The sequence below is a fragment of the Vicia villosa genome, linkage group LG5 (genome assembly GCF_029867415.1).
Source record: "Vicia villosa cultivar HV-30 ecotype Madison, WI linkage group LG5, Vvil1.0, whole genome shotgun sequence".
NCBI classification, from domain to species: Eukaryota; Viridiplantae; Streptophyta; class Magnoliopsida; order Fabales; family Fabaceae; genus Vicia; species Vicia villosa.
The window spans coordinates 126,738,738-126,762,699 of NC_081184.1; the positions used below are offsets into that span (position 1 = coordinate 126,738,738).

The 23,962-nt window shown below is 36.0% G+C and overlaps 1 long non-coding RNA gene across 1 annotated transcript; it reads left to right on the forward strand.

Moving 5' to 3' along the window:
• Positions 1–8,202: 8,202 nt before the first annotated feature.
• LOC131607282 (uncharacterized) lies at positions 8,203–11,092 on the forward strand. Its single transcript, XR_009285240.1, has 2 exons — positions 8,203–10,199; positions 10,916–11,092. It is a non-coding gene; the product is annotated as an uncharacterized LOC131607282 (long non-coding RNA).
• Positions 11,093–23,962: the final 12,870 nt, after the last annotated feature.

The following is a 23,962-nucleotide window of genomic DNA, read 5'->3' on the forward strand; positions in this document are numbered from 1 at the left end:
CTTAGTTTTTGGTTTGAAACCATAAGCACCCAAGTCATCAGAGTCCACCGGGTTCATGATGAATGCTAGGTTAAAGATGTGTAAACTAGGGTTTATGCGAAATGCAGAGAATGGGAGAGAGAGAGAGATAAAAAGAAACTGAATGCAAGAGAGAGGAAATATATAGGAGGGAAAAAAACGTTTGAGGAATATAAAACAAAAAAAAATTAAACTGAAATGATGGATAGCATTTAATGTTACGTGACAGAGGAGAGATAATAATGACAAAGGAAGAGATTAGCACAGTTACCTAAGTAGACGTCCCCTCAAATGCACGCACGCTTGTCCAGAAATAGTGAACACATGTTTACCATCTGGATAGCCAGTTACAGCTATTTTGCTATTAAAGAGATTCTGAATCATCTTAGACAATGAAACGTTAGTAATAACAGAATCACCATTTCTAATTGCTTTCAATCAGAACTTCTTATAAAAAAAATCCAATTTCATTTCAGAAGATACTCATATATAAGATCTTCTCATCTTCTCATTCTGGGCATAAATCCATACTGATATTCTTCAGAATGAACTTAAACCTATCTTCAGCAAGGGGTTTTGTAAAGATATCAGCCCATTGATGGTCTGTGTCCATAAAGCTTAAAGATATAACACCCTTCTGAACATAGTCCCTTATGAAATGATGTTTAATCTCAATATGTTTAGCTTTTGAATGTAAAATAGGATTCTTAGATAAACATATAGCAGAAGTATTATCACAGAAAATAGGAATGTTACTCTCATATATCTGATAATCTTCCAACTGACTTCTCATCCAGAGCATTTGTATGCTACAACCAACAGTAGCAACATATTCTGCTTCTGTGGTTGAGAGGGCAATAGTAGCTTGCTTCTTGCTGTACCATGAGATCAGATGACTTCCAAGAAATTGACAACTTCCAGAAGTACTTTTCCTTTCAATTCTATCTCCAGCATAGTCAGCATCACAGAATCCTACTAAGTTGTAATCTTTGGATCTTCTGTAAACTAAACCAACATTAGTAGTACCTTTCAGATACCTCTGAATTCTCTTAACAGCAGTTAAATGAGATTCTTTCGAATCTGATTGGAATCTAGCACACAAGCAAACACTAAAGAGAATGTCAGGTCTAGAAGCAGTTAGATATAGAAGAGATCCAATCATACCTCTGTACAACTTCTGATCTACCTTCTTACTTACCTCATCCTTACCCAGTACACAAGTTGGATACATAGGAGTTTTGGCTTCTTTGCTTTCGGAAAGATTAAACTTCTTCAGAAGTTCTTTCACATACTTCGTTTGGTGAACATAGGTTCCATCAGAAGTTTGGTTGATTTGAATCCCAAGAAAATACTTGAGTTCTCCCATCATGCTCATTTCAAATTCAGCCTGCATAGACTCAGCAAACTCCTTTCCAAGTGTAGCATTAGATGTTCCAAAGATAATATCATCAACATATATTTGACAAATTAAAATATCCTTTTTAAATGTTTTACAAAAGAGAGTAGTGTCCACTTTTCCTCTAGTGAAACCATTTTCCAGAAGGAAGGAACTTAAACGTTCATACCAAGCTCTCGGAGCTTGCTTCAATCCGTATAATGATTTCTTTAATTTAAAAACATGATTTGGAGACTTAGAGTCTTCAAAACCAGGAGGTTGATGGACATAAAGTTCTTCATCTATATAACCATTTAAGAAGGCACTCTTAACATCCATCTGATAAAGAATGATGTTGTGTTGAGTGGCAAAAGAAATTAATAGACGAATAGATTCTAACCTGGCCACTGGTGCAAAGGTTTCTGTGTAGTCAATCCCTTCTTGCTGACTATAACCTTGAGCAACCAGTCTGGCTTTGTTTCTTACCACTTCTCCCTTCTCGCTTAGCTTGTTTCTGAACACCCACTTGGTGCCAATGATGTTAAATCCTTTTGGTCTAGGAACCAAGTCCCATACATCATTCCTTGTAAACTGATTTAGTTCTTCTTGCATGGCAATTATCCAGTCTGGATCTTCTAGAGCTTGATCAACAGAAGTTGGCTCGATCAAAGAAACAAGACCTAATTGACATTCTGCATTGTTCTTAAGGAATGCCCTTGTTCTGATGGGATCATCTTTCTTTCCAAGGATCACATCTTCTGAATGAGCTGAGGCAAGTCTAGGTGATCTTCTGATTGTTGGTTCTTCAGAAATTCTTAGATTCTCTAAAGATGCAGCAACTTGATCTTCTGATCCATTGCTTCTGAGATTGCCAGCTTCTGCAGCTTTGCTTCTTGATTCCTCAACTTCTGATATATCAATATCAAAATCTGCAAAATTCTCAAACTGCTTTGGTTTTTCAAGACCAAGCTTATCATCAAACCTGATATTGATTGATTCTTCTACAACCAATGTTTCAGTATTGTATACTCTGTAGCCTTTTGAGCGTTCAGAATATCCAAGAAGGAAACACTTTTGTGCTTTAGAATCAAACTTACCAAGATGATCTTTAGTATTCAGAATAAAACATATACATCCAAAAGGATGGAAATATGAAATGTTGGGCTTTCTGTTCTTCCACAATTCATAAGGAGTCTTGTTTAGAATTGGTCTGAAAGAGATTCTATTCTGAATATAGCATGCAGTGTTAATTGCTTCTGTCCAGAAATGCTTAGCCATATTGGTTTCATTGATCATGGTTCTGGCCATTTCTTGTAGAGTCCTATTCTTTCGCTCTACAACTCCATTTTGTTGTGGAGTTCTAGGACAAGAGAAATCATGGGCAATACCATTTTCTTTGAAGAACTCCTCAAAGAATCTGTTCTCAAATTCGCCACCATGATCACTTCTGACCTTTATGATTTTACACTCTTTCTCAGATTGAATCTGAGTGCAGAATTCAAAGAACACTGAATGAGACTCATCCTTGTGTTTCAAGAACTTTACCCATGTCCAGCGGCTATAATCATCAACGATGACTAATCCATATTTCGTCCCTCTGACAAATGCTGTTTTGACTGGGCCAAACAGATCAATGTGTAAGAGTTCTAACGACCTTGAGGAAGAAACAACATTCTTAGACTTGAATGCAGGTTTGGAGAACTTGCCCTTCTGACATGCTTCACAAAGAGCATCTGATTTGTATTTCAGATTTGGGAGTCCTCTGACCAGATTTAGTTTGTTAATCTGAGAAATCTTTCTCAAACTAGCATGACCTAATCTTCTGTGCCAGACCCATTGCTCTTCAGAAACAGACATAAGACAAGTCACCTTCTGATTCTTAAGATCCTGAAGATCTGTCTTATAAACATTGTTCTTTCTCTTGCCTGTAAATAGGATTGAGCCATCCTTCTGACTTACAGCCTTGCAAGACTTTTGATTAAAGATTATGTCATAACCATTGTCACTTAATTGACTTATGGACAATAAGTTATGCGTTAATCCTTCTACAAGAAGTACATTAGTTATGGAAGGAGAGTTACCAAACTTTATAGTTCCAGAGCCAATGATTTTGCCCTTCTGATCTCCTCCAAACTTGACTTCTCCACCTGGTTTAAGCACCAGGTCTTGGAATGTAGACCTTCTTCCCGTCATGTGTCGCGAGCACCCAGAGTCCAGGTACCATGACATTTTGTTGTTTGTCCTCTTTTCCGCCAAGGATATCTACAATAGAAATTATCTTCTCCTTAGGTACCCATAATTTCTTGGGTCCTTTTTTGTTAGTTTTCCTCAAGTTCTGATTGAACTTGGGTTTAGCAAAATATTTAACAGGAGGAACAGTATGATAATTTTTAATAGGAGATTCATGATATTTCTTAGGTCGTGTCACATGTTTCTTGGTGTGAACAGTGTTAAACTTCTGTGCATGTGAAGTGAGCCTAATATCATGAGAGTGGCCAAATTTAAATTGGTTATACAGAGGCTTGTATGATATTTTCATATCATCCACATATTCAAGCTTGTATGGGATTTCACCCTCATAACCAATGCCAACTCTATTATTTCCAGACACAGCATATATCATAGAAGCTAGCTGACTTCTGCCAATACTTCTAGATAAAAAATTTCTGAAACTCAAGTCATATTCTTTCAGAATATGATTCATGCTAGGAATGGCTTTTTCTGTTTCAGAAGGAGATCCACTATTTTTGGATAGATTTAAAACTTTTTCCTTCAGTTCAGAATTTTCCAATTCCAGCTTCTTAGTTTCAAATTCAAATTGCTTCTTCAGCTTTTTGTATTTGATACTAAGGTGAGCTTTGAGTTCCAGAAGTTCTGTTAGACTGGAAACTAACTCTTTTCTAGATAGTTCAGAAAATACCTCTTCAGAATATGATTCTGATGTAGATTCTGATCCATCATCTTCTGTCGCCATCAGCGCACAGTTAGCCTGCTCATCTTCCGAGTCTGATTCATCTTCTGACTCATCCCAGGTTGCCATAAGACTTTTCTTCTTATGAAACTTCTTCTTGGGATTTTCCTTCTGAAGTTTTGGACACTCATTCTTGTAATGTCCGGGCTCATTGCACTCATAGCAGACAACCTTCTTCTTGTCAGATCTTCTGTCATCAGAAGATTCTCCACGTTCAAATCTCTTTGAACTTTTGAAGCCTCTGAACTTCCTTTGCTTGCTCTTCCAGAGTTGGTTTACCCTTCTGGAGATCATGGAAAGTTCATCTTCTTCTTCAGATTCTGATTCTTCAGGATCTTCTTCTCTAGCCTGAAAAGCGTTAGTGCATTTTTTAATATTAGATTTTAATGCAATAGACTTACCTTTCTTTTGAGGCTCATTTGCATCCAGCTCTATTTCATGACTTCTCAAGGCACTGATAAGCTCTTCCAAAGAAACTTCATTCAGATTCTTCGCAATCTCGAATGCAGTCACCATTGGACCCCATCTTCTGGGTAAGCTTCTGATAATCTTCTTTACATGATCAGCCTTGGTGTAGCCTTTATCCAGAACTCTCAATCCAGCAGTCAGAGTTTGAAATCTTGAAAACATCTTTTCAATGTCTTCATCATCCTCCATCTTGAAGGCTTCATATTTCTGGATTAGAGCAAGAGCTTTAGTCTCTTTGACTTGAGCATTTCCCTCATGGGTCATTTTCAATGACTCATATATATCATAGGCAGTTTCCCTGTTAGATATCTTCTCATACTCAGCATGAGAGATAGCATTCAGCAAAACAGTCCTACATTTATGATGATTCTTGAAAAGCTTCTTTTGATCATCATCCATTTCTTGCCTTGTAAGCTTTACGCCACTAGCATTTACTGGATGTTTGTAACCATCCATCAGAAAATCCCATAGATCAGCATCCAGACCAAGAAAGTAACTTTCCAGTTTATCTTTCCAGTATTCAAAGTTTTCACCATCAAATACTGGTGGGCTAGTATAACCATTGTTACCATTTCCATTGTATTGCTCAGCAGAGCCAGATGTAGATGCGTGTTCATCACCAGCCATCTTTTACTGAAGCGTTTTTCTCTTCCTGAATCTTTTCTAAACACGGTTAAGTGCTTGCACCTTAGAACCGGCGCTCTGATTCCAATTGAAGGATAGAAAAACACTTAGAAAGGGGGGGTTTGAATAAGTGTAGTCTTAAAAACTTGAACGATAAAAATAAATTGCACAGTTATTTTTATCCTGGTTCGTTGTTAACTAAACTACTCCAGTCCACCCCCACGGAGTGATTTACCTCACCTGAGGATTTAATCCACTAATCGCACGGATTACAATGGTTTTCCACTTAGTCCGCAACTAAGTCTTCCAGAGTATTCTGATCACAACTTGATCACTCCAGGAACAACTGCTTAGATACCCTCTAAGACTTTCTAGAGTTTCCTGATCAACACGATCACTCTAGTTCCTTACAACTTAATGTAATCAATTAAGAGTATTACAAATGCTTCTAAAAATCTATAATCACAACTGTGATATTTCTCTTAACGTTTAAGCTTAATCTCACTAATATATTACAACAGCAATGTAGTGAGCTTTGATGAAGATGAAGTTTCTGAGCTTTGAATTGGACAGCGTTTCAGCAAGTCTTTCAGAATTGTTTCAGAGTCGTTCAGAATTGGTAACCTTGCTTCTCATCAGAACTTCATACTTATAGGCGTTTGAGAAGATGACCGTTGGATGCATTTAATGCTTTGTGTGTTCCGTACAGCATTGCATTTAATGTTTCACGCTTTTGTCAACTACCTCGAGCCTTGTTCATGCTTTGTCTACTGACGTTGCCTTTAATAGCTTCCGACGTTCCTTTTGTCAGTCAGCGTAGCCTGCCACTTGTACTTTCTTCTGATCTGATGTTTGAATATTATATTTGAATATCATCAAAGTCAAACAGCTTGGTGCATAGCATCTTCTTGTCTTCTGACCTTGAAGTGCTTATGAGCGTGATACCATGAGAACTCCAGTGCTTCTGCTTCTGATCTTAAGTTCTTCTGATGCTTCCATAGACCCATGTTCTGATTCTGCCTCGACCATCTTCTGATGTCTTGCCAGACCATGTTCTAATGTTGCATGCTGAACCTTCTGAGACAAAGCTTCTGAGCGCTGATTTGTGCATACTCTATATATATTTCCTGAAAGGGAAATTGCAATGTATTAGAGTACCACATTATCTCACACAAAATTCATATCCTTGTTATCATCAAAACTAAGAATATTGATCAGAACAAATCTTGTTCTAACAATGTTGATCTTTGTAAATTGTCTTTTAGATGCGCCTTGATTACGTTGGTTGCCCCTTTGTCGTGTCAGCACTTGATTAGAGGCTAGGACCACCCCCACAGTATTAGATTCACTCCTCTCATTGTGCGGTTTCTTTGAGGTATTAGAATATGTATCCACTTGAATCTTACCGCTTCGAATACCGCTTTCAACACGTTCCCCAGTCAGTATAAGCTCAGTGAATCCAGATGATGAACTTCCCAGTAAGTGACTGTAGAAAGGACCAGTTAATGTACTCATGAACATATCAGTTAACTCTCGGTCAGTAAAGGGGGGTTGAACTCTGCCTGCCAGGTCTCTCCACTTTTGAGCGTACTCCTTGAAACTTTCCTTGGGTCCCACAGACATGCTTTGCAGTTGCATGCGAGTCGGTGCGAGGTCAGAATTATATTGATATTGCTTATAGAAAGCAACAAACAAATCTTCCCAGGTGCGGATGTGGGTACTCTCCAGTTGATAGTACCATTCGAGTTGAGTTCCAGATAAGCTCTCTTGGAAAAAGTGGATCTAGAGCTTCTTATCAGCAGTATGAGATTGAATCTTCCTTACATAAGACCTCAAGTGTAGTTTAGGACAGGAGACTCCATCATACTTAGAAAATGCGGGAGTTTTGAATTTTGGAGGAATAACGACCCCAGGAACGAGTCTAAGCCCTTCAAAATCCAGCCCAAGTACCTTCTGAATTTCCACGCTTCTCAGTCGCTCTTCTAAAATCTTGTATTTGTCATCGGGATGTTCGTCCTCATGGTAATAGTCCTCTTCTTCTTCGGAAAGTTTGGCAGAATCATGGTTACTTTTTGCATCAGTTTTGATACTAGCATCATCATCTTGCTCATCCTCATCACTTTCTTCGGAGGCTTCAGCATCCCTGAGTTGCAGGATCGGTATAAGCTTTTTCACCTGAGTCTTCTTACCCTTCTTCTTCTTGGTAAGGAGTGCCTTCAGTTTATATTGCCCCTTGGACAAGTTCAGGATCAGATCTTGAAACTGGGCATTCTGAGCTTGAAGGTCTTTGACTGATTGCTCGAGATTCATGATGCTGAAATAAACAGCGAGGAGGTGAGAAACCTGTGGTGGAAACCTGTGATGCGATGTTATGAATGCAAATGCAATGTTTTCAAGGATCTTTGGGAATTTAGTTAGCCACATTGGAAAATGATTTAGTCGCATCTTTGTTTGAAGAACTCTGATTTTTGGATGTTCACTACAAGAAAATTAGAGTTTTACGACACAAAAGTTGCGACAGTTACTTGATAACTGTCGTAACTCTAATATAGAGACGCGTGTTACGACGGTATACACCTACCGTCCTTACATTTTTTTAAAATTATTAAATATAACGACGGTTATATAACAACCGCCCTAAAAATCAATTCACGACGGTTAAAAAACCGCCTTTAATTTTTTGTTACGACGCCCATTAAACAAAATAACACACACCCTGCATCATAAGAAACTCATCAAAGTCACGACGGTGAACCAACCGTCGCGCCCACTTACGTAAAAATTATCAAACCTCACGACGGTGAATCTACCGTCGCCCACTATTAAAAAACAATTATCAAAGGGCACGACGGTGAAGACTGTAAAGTTACCGTCGCCACCCCATATACCCCATAAATACAAATATTCTGTGAAACCCTTCCACTAACTCTACGATTTCCTGCTTCCGCCAAATCTAAATTATTGTAAGCGTGCAACTTTCAGCTTTCCAGTCAATCTAGATTCTTCACCAAACGTTTCAATTTGAAGCATACAACCTAACATGATTGAACCAGTCAGAAAGCGTGAGCGGGCCGAAAGGAGGGAAACCTCGCTTCCACCATCGTGGAAAGTTTGGTCAAACAATGCTAATTGTTGGGTCTAGCCAAAGTATTGACAATGATAACCTCCATCCCAGATAAGTTTTCTGTATTTTATTCGAACAGATTCTAGTTTCTACGCTTATTAGAGAAATGGATTTTTGTATTTCTATTAACTCCAACTTCGGTGTTGTGTAAATTGTCTAATGTCCTTTAATCTACCTTTCGGGTGCATAGAAAGATCAGATAATCAAAGAGATTAAACAGGTCTCTGTGTTGACTCGGTCTTATGATGGCGTTAGCCTCATGGCGCTCATGACAGAGATGAAAACAACCCCGCACAGGAATTCAGCATACCACACATTCGATGAAATGCCAAAGAGAAAATTAAGAAGAAGCAAAGTTGGGGCCTTGGAAGACTTCGAGCAGGCCAACATCAAAATGTCGCTCGAATAGTCAGATTGTACCGTCAACACCGTCATTCATAGATAAGTCACATATTCTCACTCTATTATGTGGTATCTGAACTTTTCATACATTGCACTATTTGCTTGTAATAACAGCTATCGGATTATAGGTTTAAACCTAATATAACCCCTGTTATCAGTAAAACCTTTGGCACAATTACATAATTTGAATATGTTGAGAGCTTAGCACCAGCAGCTGTTCCGATATCGGCCTTAGTGTATGGACTGGATTTTTAATGAGTTGCTGCTAAACAATTTTTCAGAAATTAATATATTGATGAGTATATTACAGGATTTAACATAATGTCTACATTGTTATGATAATCCGAGCAACCGATGGTTTTATGCCACGGTGTTCCAAGGAGAGAAATTTGTTATGGAGATGGTGGTCGATCCATGACAATTCATGTTACCAATATGCTCATCCCAGACGAAGCCCGAACCTAATCACAATTCCTACATTGCAATAAAAAGTCACAGGGAGCTACATCAAAGTTCATAACGGAGTTCGGAGGCGCGAACTGTGAAGCTTCAGTCCAGACTCTGTGTCTTCCTCTAGTCTGTCCGAAAAATTTGTCCACTAAGATTGTACAAGCTTGCAGAGAAGTAATATGGTAGGAGTTTCCAATATCAATCTATAACTGGCTTGATCCGCATTAGCAAGTAGGCGTAACCAAATTGGAACATAAAAGATAAGTATTTGATTCCATTTAGCATGAAACGTACTGATACTTGTTCTCAATTCCATTGGTTATCATGTATTGATACTTCCGTTGGTTTATCATGTACTAATACTTGCTCTCAATTCCATTAGTTTGTCATGTGCTGATACTTGTTGTTAATATTTTGTGTAGTGAATACATTTATATGGACTGAATCAATTTAAGAAAAGAATATCTTCCATATTTGAATGCATTCTTTGATGTTGTTGGATCAAACTTTAGCCAGGGAGAAAATTCTGCAACAGCTGAACGTTTGAAATAAGTTGCGTGTTAGCGGAGAGGCAAAGGATGCCGAGCACTAAGAGAAGTCTCTTCCTTACAGAAAATCCGACCTCGTATTCAATTCAGCGGCATCATACGAGTACACTGTCTCGAGGTTAAGTGTTTGTCGCTATTTCGATAATGCCGGTTAGTCTCGACAAACTCTCAAAGGTGTCATCTAAGGTCATCTGAGGTTAGGCTGATACGAGTTCAAAGGTATTCCTTCCCTTCTTTTTCATTTATAGATTGGAACTTAGAAGTTAGGTGAATAGGAATAAATATGATCAAATATTCATGTCGGTATTAGCAAGTTACAGTGAGTATGCCCTTATAGAATTGCAAAAGCGTTTATTCCATAATCTATAATCGAGTCTGTTGGTTCAATACTCTGTTGGGCTCACCTATTACACCTTAATTTCCTTGCAAAATATATCAAACAGAGCATAGGATTGGCACAGATTGTGTGTTGAAAGAACTTCCTGGATTGTCATCTAGGCCAGTATTAATCGTCCAATTTAAACATTGCATACATTTAGAATGGTTCATAACAGTATTTTGAAACTTCAAAACAACGTACATATTTTCTCAATCATGTATTGCCATGTGATGTCTTGTTATATAGCCATGGTTTTCCTAAAACTCTTGGCGTCTGTCTCAATAAAAATATAAGAAATGAAAATGTTGTAAACTATTTAGAGAAAATGGATGATGTAATATTGTTTGTGCCATGAGATATATTTAAGTAAATACTCAGGAACGCTTTTGTCAGGTGGTATATACGTGTGTAGACTTTTTATAATGGTATAGCACTTTCTATAATGCTAGACAATTTATATACAACTTTTTATGGCTTATAATGTTATGTATGATATATGTACGTTGAAATGAGATATATGACAATTAAACTCATGTTTTAATTTATTGTTTGTCAGGACTGAACGAGACAAATGGGGTCGGAGAGCTAATTCGGTGAACAGGGTTGATCATACAGCAAGCAACACACAAATAACCGCTATCAGATTATATTGTTAAAACCTAGTATAACCCCTGTTGTCTAGAAAGCCTTTGGAAGAATCACATAATTTGATTTATATTTATAGTATTAATTATGTTATTTTGATACTGTAGCCACATATTTATATTATTATTTATCTTTAGTATTAATTATGTTATTTGATTTAGTATATAATAGGATTTATGGTATTATTTATCTTTATATAATATTAATTATGTTATTTGATTTCCTATATAATAGGATAATACACATATGTGTGGTTTTAGTGACCATATATATTAGTAGATAATATTTAAATTAAAAATAAATTATAAAAAATATAAAACTTAATATTAATTTATGTTGTTGTTAAATATAAAAATTAAATAATTAGTAGCCCTTTAAATCGTTCTAAAAAAAATTATATTAAAAACTTATAAATCAAATTACGACGGTTTGAACAGTCAGGATATCACATTAACGACAGTTTTAAACAGTCACAATCAACAGCAAAAAAAATCTATGGGATATTCACGACGGTTCCAACCGTCAGGATATCACATTCACGACAGTTCTAAACCGCCGCGAATAACAACGAAATTAAAAATCGAAGTCATATTCACGACGGTGTTTACCCGTCGCCATTTCTAGTTTATGTCAGTTCCAACCCGTCGTGAACTAGCGCGACGGTTGGGGTGACGGTTTTGGCAACCGTCGCGAAACAGGTTGGGGACACACGTTTCTGCGACGGTACTATAACTGTCGTGGATTGTAAATTGTGGTGGTTTTAACCGTCGTAATCTACCAAAATAACCGTCGCAATCTGCATATTTTCTTGTAGTGGTTCTTCTATGGGAATCAAGCTCACCATATCCAGTGGGTCATAGCCTCTGATTCGGGATACTTCTGAATTTGAAGGTACATGGCTAGAAGAAAATAAATCCTCTTGCCCCTTGATAGGTACAGTGTAACAACCCGTTTTTTTTATATATAGTATTTATTTTATTATATTATTTTTATACCTTTAGTGTGTTAAATTAATTATTTAATAGTTATGAGATTTAATGATTTATTTAATTAATTAAACTTGAGTGCATTTGTGTTTAATAGAATTAATTAAGTTATTAGAGAGTTAGATTAATTGGGCCTATTTATTAGAGTAATAAGCAATTGGGGGGTGTTATTATTTTAAAGCCCAGAATAATAAATAAAGATAGTAAGAAGGGAAATAGGGTAGAGGAGATTCATTTCATTTTTCTGGTTTTTCAAGAATAGAAGTGGAGGAGAGGAACAAGAAGAGGAAGCTAGGGTTTTGGAGGAGAAAACAAGAGGTAAGGGGGAGAATCCCAAATCATTGTGGGTTAGTATAATGGGGTAATTGGTAGATTAATGTAGTTATATTTGTTCATGGTGAATCTCATAAAATATGTGTTTAATCTCTGTTGGCATACTGGAATTTTGGAAACTAAAAATTATATTGGAAGGTGCTGTGTTCCACTCATTTTGTTCCTTCACTCGGTTGACTGTTGACGTTTTCTTTCCTATTTATTGGTCAAATAGTAACTGGGTTACCTTGTAGCTAAATGCATATGTTGTTGCTGTAAATTGACTTGCAGCAAGTAGGTAATAAATGAATATGTTTGTTGCTGTGAAATAATTAAAAATGTGACATTCCTCTTGATATGAGAAAACGTGGACTCATATCCACCTAGTATATAATTGTATTATCTTTTTTATTAACTTGGCTGATGAGTAAATGAACATGCTATGCTATCTCTTGAATCCAAGTGGACATTAATAGCCACAACAAATGTTGTTTCGTTTTTCCCCATGTATATTGTACTTTTCGCTACTGTGCTGCCTAGAAACATGAACCAATAAATCATTCTACGAACATGCAGCATTCGATCTAGCTAGTGGCCAATTAGAAGAAAGTGAGCACCGATTGTGGTGCTGTTTACTGTAAAGAAATCAATTGATAAATGAACTAGTATTTTCTTTTATGCTCTGTTTCCTTAGTGGACCTCTTCCATTTCCCTGGCTGCTACTATTTGACTAATAGGTAGAAAAAAACAATGATCACAGGTCACTTAATTAAAGGGAAATGCTACTGTGTCAGTTATGAATCCATGAAAACGTGAGAACACCTTACATTTAGTAAAGGGATGCTACTGTTAGTATCTTAGTCAATAACAATGCAAACCATCCACACTTTAATGATATGAAATATATGATGATATAAACATATATTTAGATTAATTAGAAAAACAGGGATGCTTGAATGGAATTGATTTCTATAAAAAAATTAATATAATATGTTTCGAATAAAAATAGCAAAATTAGATTGTATTTCTATTATGATTCTAAAATTTGAAATTTAGAAATAACTAGTTGATAAAATACTAATGTTTTGTTGGCTTAATATGAAAGTGAGTAAACCATATGAAATTGACAAATTGTGAGATAGCATGTGATAGTATTAATTATTAGTGTCAATTGAGATGGTGCATTGAAATTGTGTGTTGGCTATTATATGTGAATAATGCTTATGTGATGAAAATGTTGTGTACAATAATTGTGGATAATTCATAGGGTTGAATTATTGTGATATGCTAAATATTAAGATGGTAGAGATGATCTTAATTGCATATGTTTGATTAACATTGTACATACATTCATATCATGGATGCCTTGAAACAAAGGTGGTTTGCTTTGAAACATAAGCGAGGCTTAGATTCTAAAGTGAATCGGAAGCAGTAAACTATATGTTTACGTTTGGTGGGCTTTGGTCTTGTTCGGATCGGAAGCGTGGCTTGGATTCTAAATATTGAATCGGAAAGCGGTGAAACTTTGGGTTCACAATTCGGTACCACATGCATAGCGTCACATATCTTGCATTGAGTCACATTAAAATTATGCGATAATTGAGTGTGTGAAGTTGATGTAGTTGTAAAATGTGTATGAGTTTGATAGTTGAGACAGGTGGAGTTTGAATCCATACTTGACAAAGTGTGAGAATATGTGATAACTATGATTGTGTACTTTCTTGAGAATATAATAGTAGAATTGAATATTATATTATCTGTGCTTGTTGTATATGCGATAACATGTGAAATATGTGTTGATTACTATGATCTATTTTGTTTCACATAGTATGACTAATTGCTTGAAGGGTTGATTTAACCATTACATTCTGTTATACTTTCTTCATAATGGTTCGTATTCTCACCCTTCTGTTTTAATGTTGCCCTCGTTTGGCGACATGCAGGTTCTGGAGTTTAGTAGCTGCGTGTGCCTAGCCGGAGGTTCTTCCTTGGTTATTGGAGACTAGGTAGTGAGTCGATGCTCTGGTCATGTAACACTGGGTAGACTAGGTGTATTGAACTCATGTTATGTTTGTGTATGTATTATGCTATGACTGGTGAACTTATTTATCGATTACATGTCTTTTGAGAGGCTTACAAGCCAAACCTTTAATTATGTTTTATGTTGGATTGAGACTACTAGTCGATGTATGATCATGGTATGGGACATGAATCATTATAAATCACATGAGTATCATATATTTCCGCTGTGAATGCATATTCAGGTTAGATTGTGAATTGATATTGAGTGTTATTAAAAATGACCAGGAGTATTGTGCTGTATAGATAAATGCTGTCAGTTTTTTTTTGGTTTTTAGTTCTTCTCAAGGTATCAATGTGACGCCCTTTTGAATTATATGCATGTTATTCTCTGATTATTTGTTAAATATTTTGGGGTATAGAAAGGGGTGTTACATACAGCGTCTCTGAATTGGAAGGTATGTGGCAAGAGGAAAGTATATCCTCTTGCCCCTTGATAGGAATTCAATCTTTGATAAGAGCACCTGAAGTTGTGCGCCCTAAATTCCTAAGATCCTTGAAAGGGTTAGTTAAATCATGTTATGCTTATGATGTCATGATGTCATGATGTTATGCAATGCATCAGGAAAAGCGTAAGATAGTAAGGACGAGTGAGTCCCACAAATAAACCTGCAAGAAAACCAAAGGGTTAGTAGCAAGCACAGACAAGTCACACAAGTGTCCTTAGGTTTAAAGGCTTGCGTGAAGTTCGTAGGTAAGTACCCTCCCCGCTGAAGTTACGTTGGTTCAACCTGTCCTAGAATAGTAACCGGGTTCTATGGTGCTCATATCCCCGATCTTTCTCGCGGGCATTGTCTCAACATGGCACTCGATTGGCCAGCCAAAAGCATCCCTAGAGTCCAATCCCAATGAGTGTAGCATCGAGTATCAACCGGCTTCAGTCAGGAATCCAAAGCCAGATATCTCGCTACTTCCTATAGGCCAAAGTCAAGTTCAACTAGGGTTCTAAGGGCGAATTAGTGCTTATGACACCACGCGGTAGCCAAATGTCTCCTCGATCATATTCAAGGGCCATCAGGACAAACCAAAGTCTCGCACTAAAGGTGGCCACCAGTTCAACCATAACGATACATGTCGTACAACCTCCCTGGTCTCATGCCACATACCTAAGGTACACTAGATCCGAGTGTAGGATATTTCACACAGCAGGATACACAAAACAGCCTTTAGAGATAAATCAAACAAGACAAACAAATTTAAAGTGATCCTAGCCCTAAGGTAACCCCTCTTTCATTCGAAAGCATCCCCAGCAGAGTCGCCAGTTCTGTAATACGGTGAACTGACTTTTATATACAAATGTGCAGATAGCAAGAGTCGCCACCGACTTTTATTTTATCCAATTTAATAGAAAGGATAAAAGAATAGAAAAATACCTTTTGAAAAGAGATTGAGTTTGGGGGGTAAGTTATACAAAGGGAAGGTGTAAGGCACCCTTTGTATCCATGGTTATCCACGGACTCTTAATTGCTTAGCTCACTTTGTTTGAAATGTTTGAGTTGTTTGGAAAGATTTTCGAAGAAGAACTTTAGCTTGTAAATAAGCGTAGTCTTTTTGAATTTGATTTGAAAAAGAGGTGTAAAAAGTAATTTGAATTAGAGCAAGCAATTAGTAGCAACTACCCTAAGTTTGAAAATTCGTTCTTTTGGCTTTTCAGGCGAAAGGATCTATCCATGCCATAAGTGGGCAGGAAGCCTTTCAATTGGATGTGCGGGTCATCGAGAGTAATCGTTCACCATAAGATTGTCCCATGCCATAAAGAGGGCAGGTAGTCTAAGGGAAGGATAGAATAGTCATTAATCTTTTTAGGCATCATGCGAGGATACCTTAGCAATAGGGACAAACCATTTACTGAGGCAACATCGAGGGAGTTTCAATAACTTTGAAGGCAACATTGCTTTAGGTATCCTCGGAATCGAGGGACTTTGACTATTTAGGCATAATTCGTAAGACAACAATTAATAGGCAACAGGCAACAGGCAACAAGAGGAATTAACTTAAAGGTGTGTGGGTGCAACAGTACGTGATTAAGTTCGATTATTTATCTTGTAATTAGTTATCCTAATTTTGTTAAAGGCTTGCACTCCCTAAGATTACTAACCACGTAGTTAATATTGCAGAAATTAAAAGGCAGATGATAAATTCCTACGCTATTACAATAAACACCTGCGGGGATGGGGAATTAAAATAAAACATAAATTTAAATTGCACGTCTTCGGACTTGATCTTCCTCAAACTTTCGATTGACATTGATTATCTTTTGAATGCCCTGGCGCGTAGTCGGAAGATTTTCGATTAACCCTAAAAAATTTGACATGAAGAAGAGAAGCGTTAGTGCATTTAAGGTTCGTTAGCTATGGGTATAAACCCTATTTTTTCACTAAAAGGCAGATAAATGGGGTTGAGTAAACCCTAAAAGGATTATTATAAATAATGTTAATATTTATATAAAAAAATCGAAACTTCGATTAAATAAATTAAAAGGTTGCGAAAATATAATTTTATAAACAAATAGGTTCAGATAAAATAAGTTTTCCTTTTGAAAATAATAAAGAAGCAAGAAAGAATAAATAAATAAATAAAAGAGGAAACATATAATTAAAATGAATAAATAAATAAAAGTTAGAAAACTTAGCTTTTTTAATTTGGCATGGCGCGTAATCGGAGGACATTTGGGTAACCCTGAAAATTTACACAAAAGAAAAAGAACTTTTTAGTGTACGAATGATCTATAAACCTTAATTGATCTACAAACCCTAAAAAGAAAACTTATTGTGACCCAAAATGTTTATATGGCTAAAAATGTGTTAATGGATAACACCTACCAATAGCAGTGATTAGTGATCATGATGAAATCAGGGTTTAAGGCATAAAAAGTATTTGATTAGCCTAATTATTTAACCTAATTAATTTGATAAAAAAAACTAATTATGAATCTAAAATCAATTTAAAAACATTAACCTAAATTAAATTACTAACCCTAATTAATAAATTAAAATTATTTTTATGAAAGAAAAGGAAGGGTTAGATTTTTAAAAAGAATTAGTTGAAGGTTCTTTTATATGAAAAGAAAAAGAAAAAAAAAAGAAAAAAAGAAATTAAATTAAAGAAAACAATAAAAACAAAATAAATAAATAAAATAAAATAAAAAATTGAAACACTTAGCTCTGATTTAGTGTGGTGCAGGTCCTGAAGGTCTTTGGTGCGCATGCAGCTAACATGCGTTGGGTCAGGGGCCATAATGATCTGACGGTGGCTGGAAGTGGATGCGCAGTAGTCTTGTGTAGGTGTATAGCACTGAATCGGCGAAGTCAGCAAGTGTAAAAATTATTGTCTTCAACCAGGTTCGAACCTGGGTTTTGTAGTATGCCAATGTAAAGCCTTGCCAGTTGTGCTGTGCGTATCACTCAACAATAATATGGCTTTAATATGATATATATAAAAATATAAAGGATAATGGGAATTCAAAAGCAAAGTCAAGAGGTGGGTCCCCTATGTTGCGTGAGATCCAATCAGAGATGGAGAGAGGGCCTGCCAAGTTTGACCAACCATTAACGTGGCTCCATGCGTGGCGTTAATGGGAGAGATATTACTTTGGTTGACGGGCCAACCATATAGCTCCACGCGTATCATCTTCTCCAATGAAGAACTGCAGAATTTTTAGGAAGATCCACGTTAATTAACCGAGTAAAACGTCCAGATCCCTTGATTAACCTCTTGCGATTACGAGGGAGCCCCTTGTTTGGACGGATTCAGCCTGCACACATGAGTTTCGAAAGCAAAAAGTATGAAATCACACCACATGTGTTTGAGCTTCAGTTTTAGGGTTCAAATCCCTTATGTTATTCAGCATAAACTTAGAGAAAACATCGAAACACGTTAAAAGGCCATGGTACATGTAAAACGAAAGCAAACTAAAATAAGAGAAATATGAATGATGGTATATGCATGCATTCGTGGCATGGGAGTGAGTCTAGGGTTCTTACCTGCACTTGGGCACCTGGTGAGCAACCTGGGATGATTGGTTGGACGTGAAAGTAACTCCAAATATCAAAACGAAAATTCAACTTTCTTGAGATTTTTGGAACTTTTGGAGGTACTCTAAAGGCTAGGGTTTTCGTCCCCTTGGAGGCTGAATGTGTTAGCTATTTATAGGAGAAGAAATTAGGTTAATTACTTGGGAAAGAAATCATGTGATTGGTGATTTGGAAATATGAGCAAATTTGATTGAAATTTGTGTATAAATCTTTCTATTTTTTATCAATCTTCTCCAATCACTTTGGCCATGATTTAAACTGAATATTGGATTCCTAAAAATAAACCAAAATAAAATCTTTTGTGTTTTTATCATTTTATATAATTAATTTATGATTTAAAATGATAAAAACCATAAAATAATTAATAAAACAATAAAAAATAAAAAGTCTCTTGTTTTTGGGCGTGCATGGGCCTAAGATAAAGATTGGATGGAAATAATATAGGCCCATTTGGAAATTTTTGGAGTTTTGAACCTTTTCTCTTCATACATGCCCTTGAAAATAAGTGAACTTATGCATCTTGCCATCTCTTCATACTTTAACATTTTTCCATGTTCTTGGACTTTTTGGAAATCTTGAAGAGTCCTCTAATCAACCCTTTTTGTTTCATCTCAATTGAGTCTACCATGTTCATGTTATGGTCTTTGAGAAAAATTGACTTTTTTGCGATCCTTTAGAAGGACCTGTAATGTTTTGGCTCATATCTCTCAAATGAAGCATTTTTGGCCTTGGCATGTGAGAGACAAAATTGTAGAGAATTCAATTTCCTTCAAATTGAGCTTTGGATGGAAAATTTCTGATGTTCCATGTGGGAGTTATGGCCCGTAAAATTTCAGTTGACTTTTTCCTTAAAAACCCTAATTTAGAAACTCAGGTTCTTGATGATTCTGGAGTTTTTCTTGATGAATCATGACCAATCCTTGATCAAATGATGAATGATACTCCATAATGAGGATGTTGACCAAAAATCAGAAGTTTTGACTATAGTTTGTCCATAGTTTGACTTTTAGGTCAACCAGTCGATTATTGATCGTTTGAGCAATTGACTGAGTAATCTTTTTGAACCAGGGCTTGAAACTTGGCCTGAGGATACTATGAGGCATATGAGAGACCATGAAGTCCACCTGAGGTATCAGAAGTTGATTTTTCTTGGAAAGAAACGAAACCCTAGCTTTAGAGGCTGTTGTTTAGGAGAGAGACTATATGCTTCCTTCTTGAGTATCTTTGAGCGTTTGAAAGTCAGATGGAATGAAATATGAATAAATATGATGGGCAAATTTTGGGGTATGACACTTGGCATGCTTTATTTTATAATAATAAGCCGGGGTTTTAGGGTGTTTCATTTATTACCTCTACTTTGGTCCCATATGATGCATAACTAATTTGGACATCACAACCTAAGTTGATTAAGGAAATGTTTAGGCTTTTTAGGTTTCCATAACCTAGAAAGATAATGCAAACTATTCAAAGAAAATGGTAAGAAATAAGTACCTTAAATATGTGTGTAGGTTTTGGAGAGCGAAGAATAATGTGACGAAGAACAAAAAAAGAGATGCCAAGAAAATTACAACTACAACCGCTTGAGTCGCAAACCTGGAAGAGAATATATATAGATTTCAAAAGCAAAAGAAGTTGAAAAGAATAAACCAACATCATCTTCCACATCTATAGGCAGCATAAAGAGCGCCAAGAACAATGGTCGAATGCCAAGGGAAATTAAAAAACCATAACCAACAGTCAGGATATGGCCTCAATCTTATAATAATACTCAAGTGCCCTACGTGAATTATATTCTTCTCCTACCCTAGGAACGTGAGGGCACATGTGGCCATACACAAAGGAACACTACAATGACACATGAGCATTAAGTACATGTATTCCCATTAATTACCACATACTCCTACTTAGTACCACGACGAAGGCTCATCCTCTTCTCAGAGTCATCCTCTGAATTGTTCTATATCCTCAATAGAACTTATGCTTGGACCAGTCTCATAAATTTTAGCCCCAACATTTTTCACTACATTACTAATAGTAGGAACATGTGGGCAATTATCATGGGTTGGTTGAAAGGCCCAACTATGTGGCCTAATACTAATAAATTATTCCAATGGTTGAAGAACATATATACCTCCACTATAGAGAACTACTTTAAAGCTTGCCATTAATTTCATATCTAGCGTTGCATCCAAGAATATCTCATAATCCATGCCAGATCACTCGGTAATGGTTCTATCTGTCCACCATATATAAGCGAGACTCAGAGTCACACCTACGTACTACTTTCATTTTTATACTTATTTGAGTGTTAAAATCTAAACTTGCAAGTACCTTACTCGCTAGTTACTAAAAACTTCTATCATTGTACCAAAAAGTCTACAGCTTAGAACCTACCATCAAGTCGTTGATCTAGTATAATTACATTCATAAAACAAGATGATTCTTGTATATTCTTTTTACATGGAAACAAGACATGGCCAATGAGTCATTTCTCTGAACAACGAAATCAGGTTAGTCGGTTCACTATGTGGATCGGAACTGGTTGGCTAAACAAAAAAGATTACTCCCTATAGAAATTATCATGAGCAAATATTCTCTTTTTAAATTCATTGAATAATGAATGTATCTGGTCTTTTATGTAGACCAGATACATTCAGTACTCAATGAACCTAAAAAGAAAATATTTACTTATAATTCAAGCCAGAGGGAGTATCATTTTTCTTAATTTTTTCTTTTCCTATTTTTCAGAAATAAAAACCAAATTCATCTAAAACTATTTTGATTTTCAAAATACATAAATAAAAGATAAGTGAATTTTATAAAATAACATATTCAAACAAATTTATTATTTTCAAATTTTAAAATTAAAAAATAATTTTACAAAACTTGTTTTTGAAAAGTTTAACTCGAAGGAAAAGAAAATCACTAAAAAGATTGGTATATGATCACCTAGATTATGGGTGTTCAAAATCAAACCAAGTCAATAGAAAACCGCAAACCAAATCAACTCAATAGAAGTTTTATATTGTTTAGTTTAGTAATGGAAGAGGGAATTCAAGACTATATATTGAATTCAAGTTTTTCCTTACAAAATATATCCGACAAAAATACTTTAAGTTTGTATTTAACTTTCTTTGTTCTCTTATATTTTTGTATTAAATTGTTGTCAGAAGTAGTTAAATATCTATTTTGGAAGGGGTGGGTGTACTAGGGCTCAGGTTAGTTGAGGGTATATTATATGTTGTAACAATTTTTACATAGTGTTATTCGCCGGTTGTCTATTGAAAATGATCGTGGTTTTTTTCTTCAGTTTTGGAGTTTCTACATTATGTTCTTGTGTTTTTCTTGCGTTCTTTTGTTTTTTCGATGCTAGTTTTTCTCAATAATTAGTATCAAAGTTTTTAGTTTGATTTAGGGATAAGTGTTCTTAGTATGTTTTGTGGTTGTAGCTTTGTCTGATCTTCCACTTCAAAAAAAGAAGGGTAATGTCGTGAAAGAGTTGTTGAGTTGCAGTCACATATTCTGCTGTGCAGTTTGGGCTAGAGAAAATTGATGGCAGAATTGTTTTTGACATGTGAAAAGTTCAAGTCAAAGACGTGTTGATACAATAAGATTACACAAGGTAGGTGGTGGAAGAGCTTCATGCCATTGCCAACATTGAAGTTATACATCATAAGTTTTCAACCTAATTTTTTACTTATGAAATTTTTGGAGTGGTTTAACTTCATGTGAAATTTATTCTTCATGATAAAGTATTTGATTGTCGGTGGTGACAATGTAAATTTTTTGAAGCGGTTTATTTTCAAGTGAAATATATTTTTCATGAGAGAGTATGATATTTTTAAAACTATGATCGTCGGTGAAGACAATGTGAAAACTCTTAGAGTGGTGTAGCTTCAAGTGACTATACTCTTTATGGTAGAATATGCTTGTTGGTGAAGACAGTGAAAATTGATGTATTATTTTTAATCAAGGTGTGGATTGTTGAGTTTGGTTGAAAATATACATGTTGATACTATTTATGGTGGAGTATGGTTGTCAGTGAAGACAATGAAAGTTACTGCATTATTTTCAATCAAGGTGAAGATTGTTGGAATTGGTTGAAAATATACATGTAGAAGAAGTCTCACATCGCTTAGTTTTGTGAAAGAACAGGGAGTCCAAGGTTATATATAGAATTAAAGTTCTTCTAAGTCTCACATTATTTAGTTTAGTGGTGGAAGAGGGAATCCAAGGCTATATATATGATTCAAGTTTTTCTTTACAAGGTGTGCCAGTCAAAATCACTTTAAGCTTTGTTGTGGCGGTAAAGCGGCAAGCAACAAAAGTTTTGGAAATATTTATCCGGGAAATTATTGTGTCCACAGAGATTGGTGAGAAGAACCGCCGTTCGACTATCTCGCGTTCTAAGTTTCATGATTTGGGTGCGGAAAGGTAAATAAAAGCAATTAAACATTCTCAATAGTCTAAGAGAAATAGTTATGGAATTGCATTTCGTTCTACCCATCGAATACTTAAACATGAAGATCTTATCGCAACACAATCACAATATGCATCAAAATCACCGGGAATCAGTCGAGACGTCACATCAGTGTCCATGTCTGAAACACCGACGAAAGCTCAACCGCACTATTCACATCAACGATGTCTCAACCGACACAAACAACATGGAGGCATTAAACTCGATACCTATAACGGTCATTAGCCCTAAATCCATTTTTGAAACCTAGAAACTAACAGTTATCATTCCTAATCAAGATCTACGATGTCCATTTCTGAGACAACACAAATCCAGAGCATTTAAGCAAAAAGATCAAGAATAACAACAATGATGATTTATAAAGCGAATATATAAACGATCCCAAGATCGACAAATATACATACAAGAAGAGTAGAAATATACATACAAAACCCACCATTGGAATGAAACATAGAGAAGAAAGAAGATGAACCAGAAACTCTCACCGTGTCAAAGCAATCGAGACAAATCCATGATCAATCCACATGATGTAGCATCCAATGGTGTTTCCTAAACCTTTAAACTATCAAAAATGGATCAGAGCCACTCCAAGGGGGAAATGGGTGATAAAAAGCCTAGAAAATTTGTTCCGAACTATATATAAAAAAATAGAAAACGCAGAGCGTGCGACGCGAGCTCTCTCACTTAAAACACTAAACCGCCCTAGCGCGCGACGCGAGCTACATAGCGCGCGACGCGAGCAATCTCCTGCATGGATTTATTTCTTTTTAACCTTCAGCGCACGACGCGAGCTACACCAGAACAGCAGAATTATTCTTCAAAAACGCGTCCGCAGCCGTGTCTTCGACACTTTATTCCTCGAGACTCTGAAATGCCAAAAATACCTACAAAAAGACAACAAAACTATCAAACGGTATATATTTACATAAAAACGTAATAAAACTCAAAGTATACAAATTTACACAAAAACGGGGAATTATTCATACAATATTAACAAAAAGTATCGATAAGTGCCACTATTTACATACACAAAATAACTACATTTTGGCACTTATCAAACTCTCCTC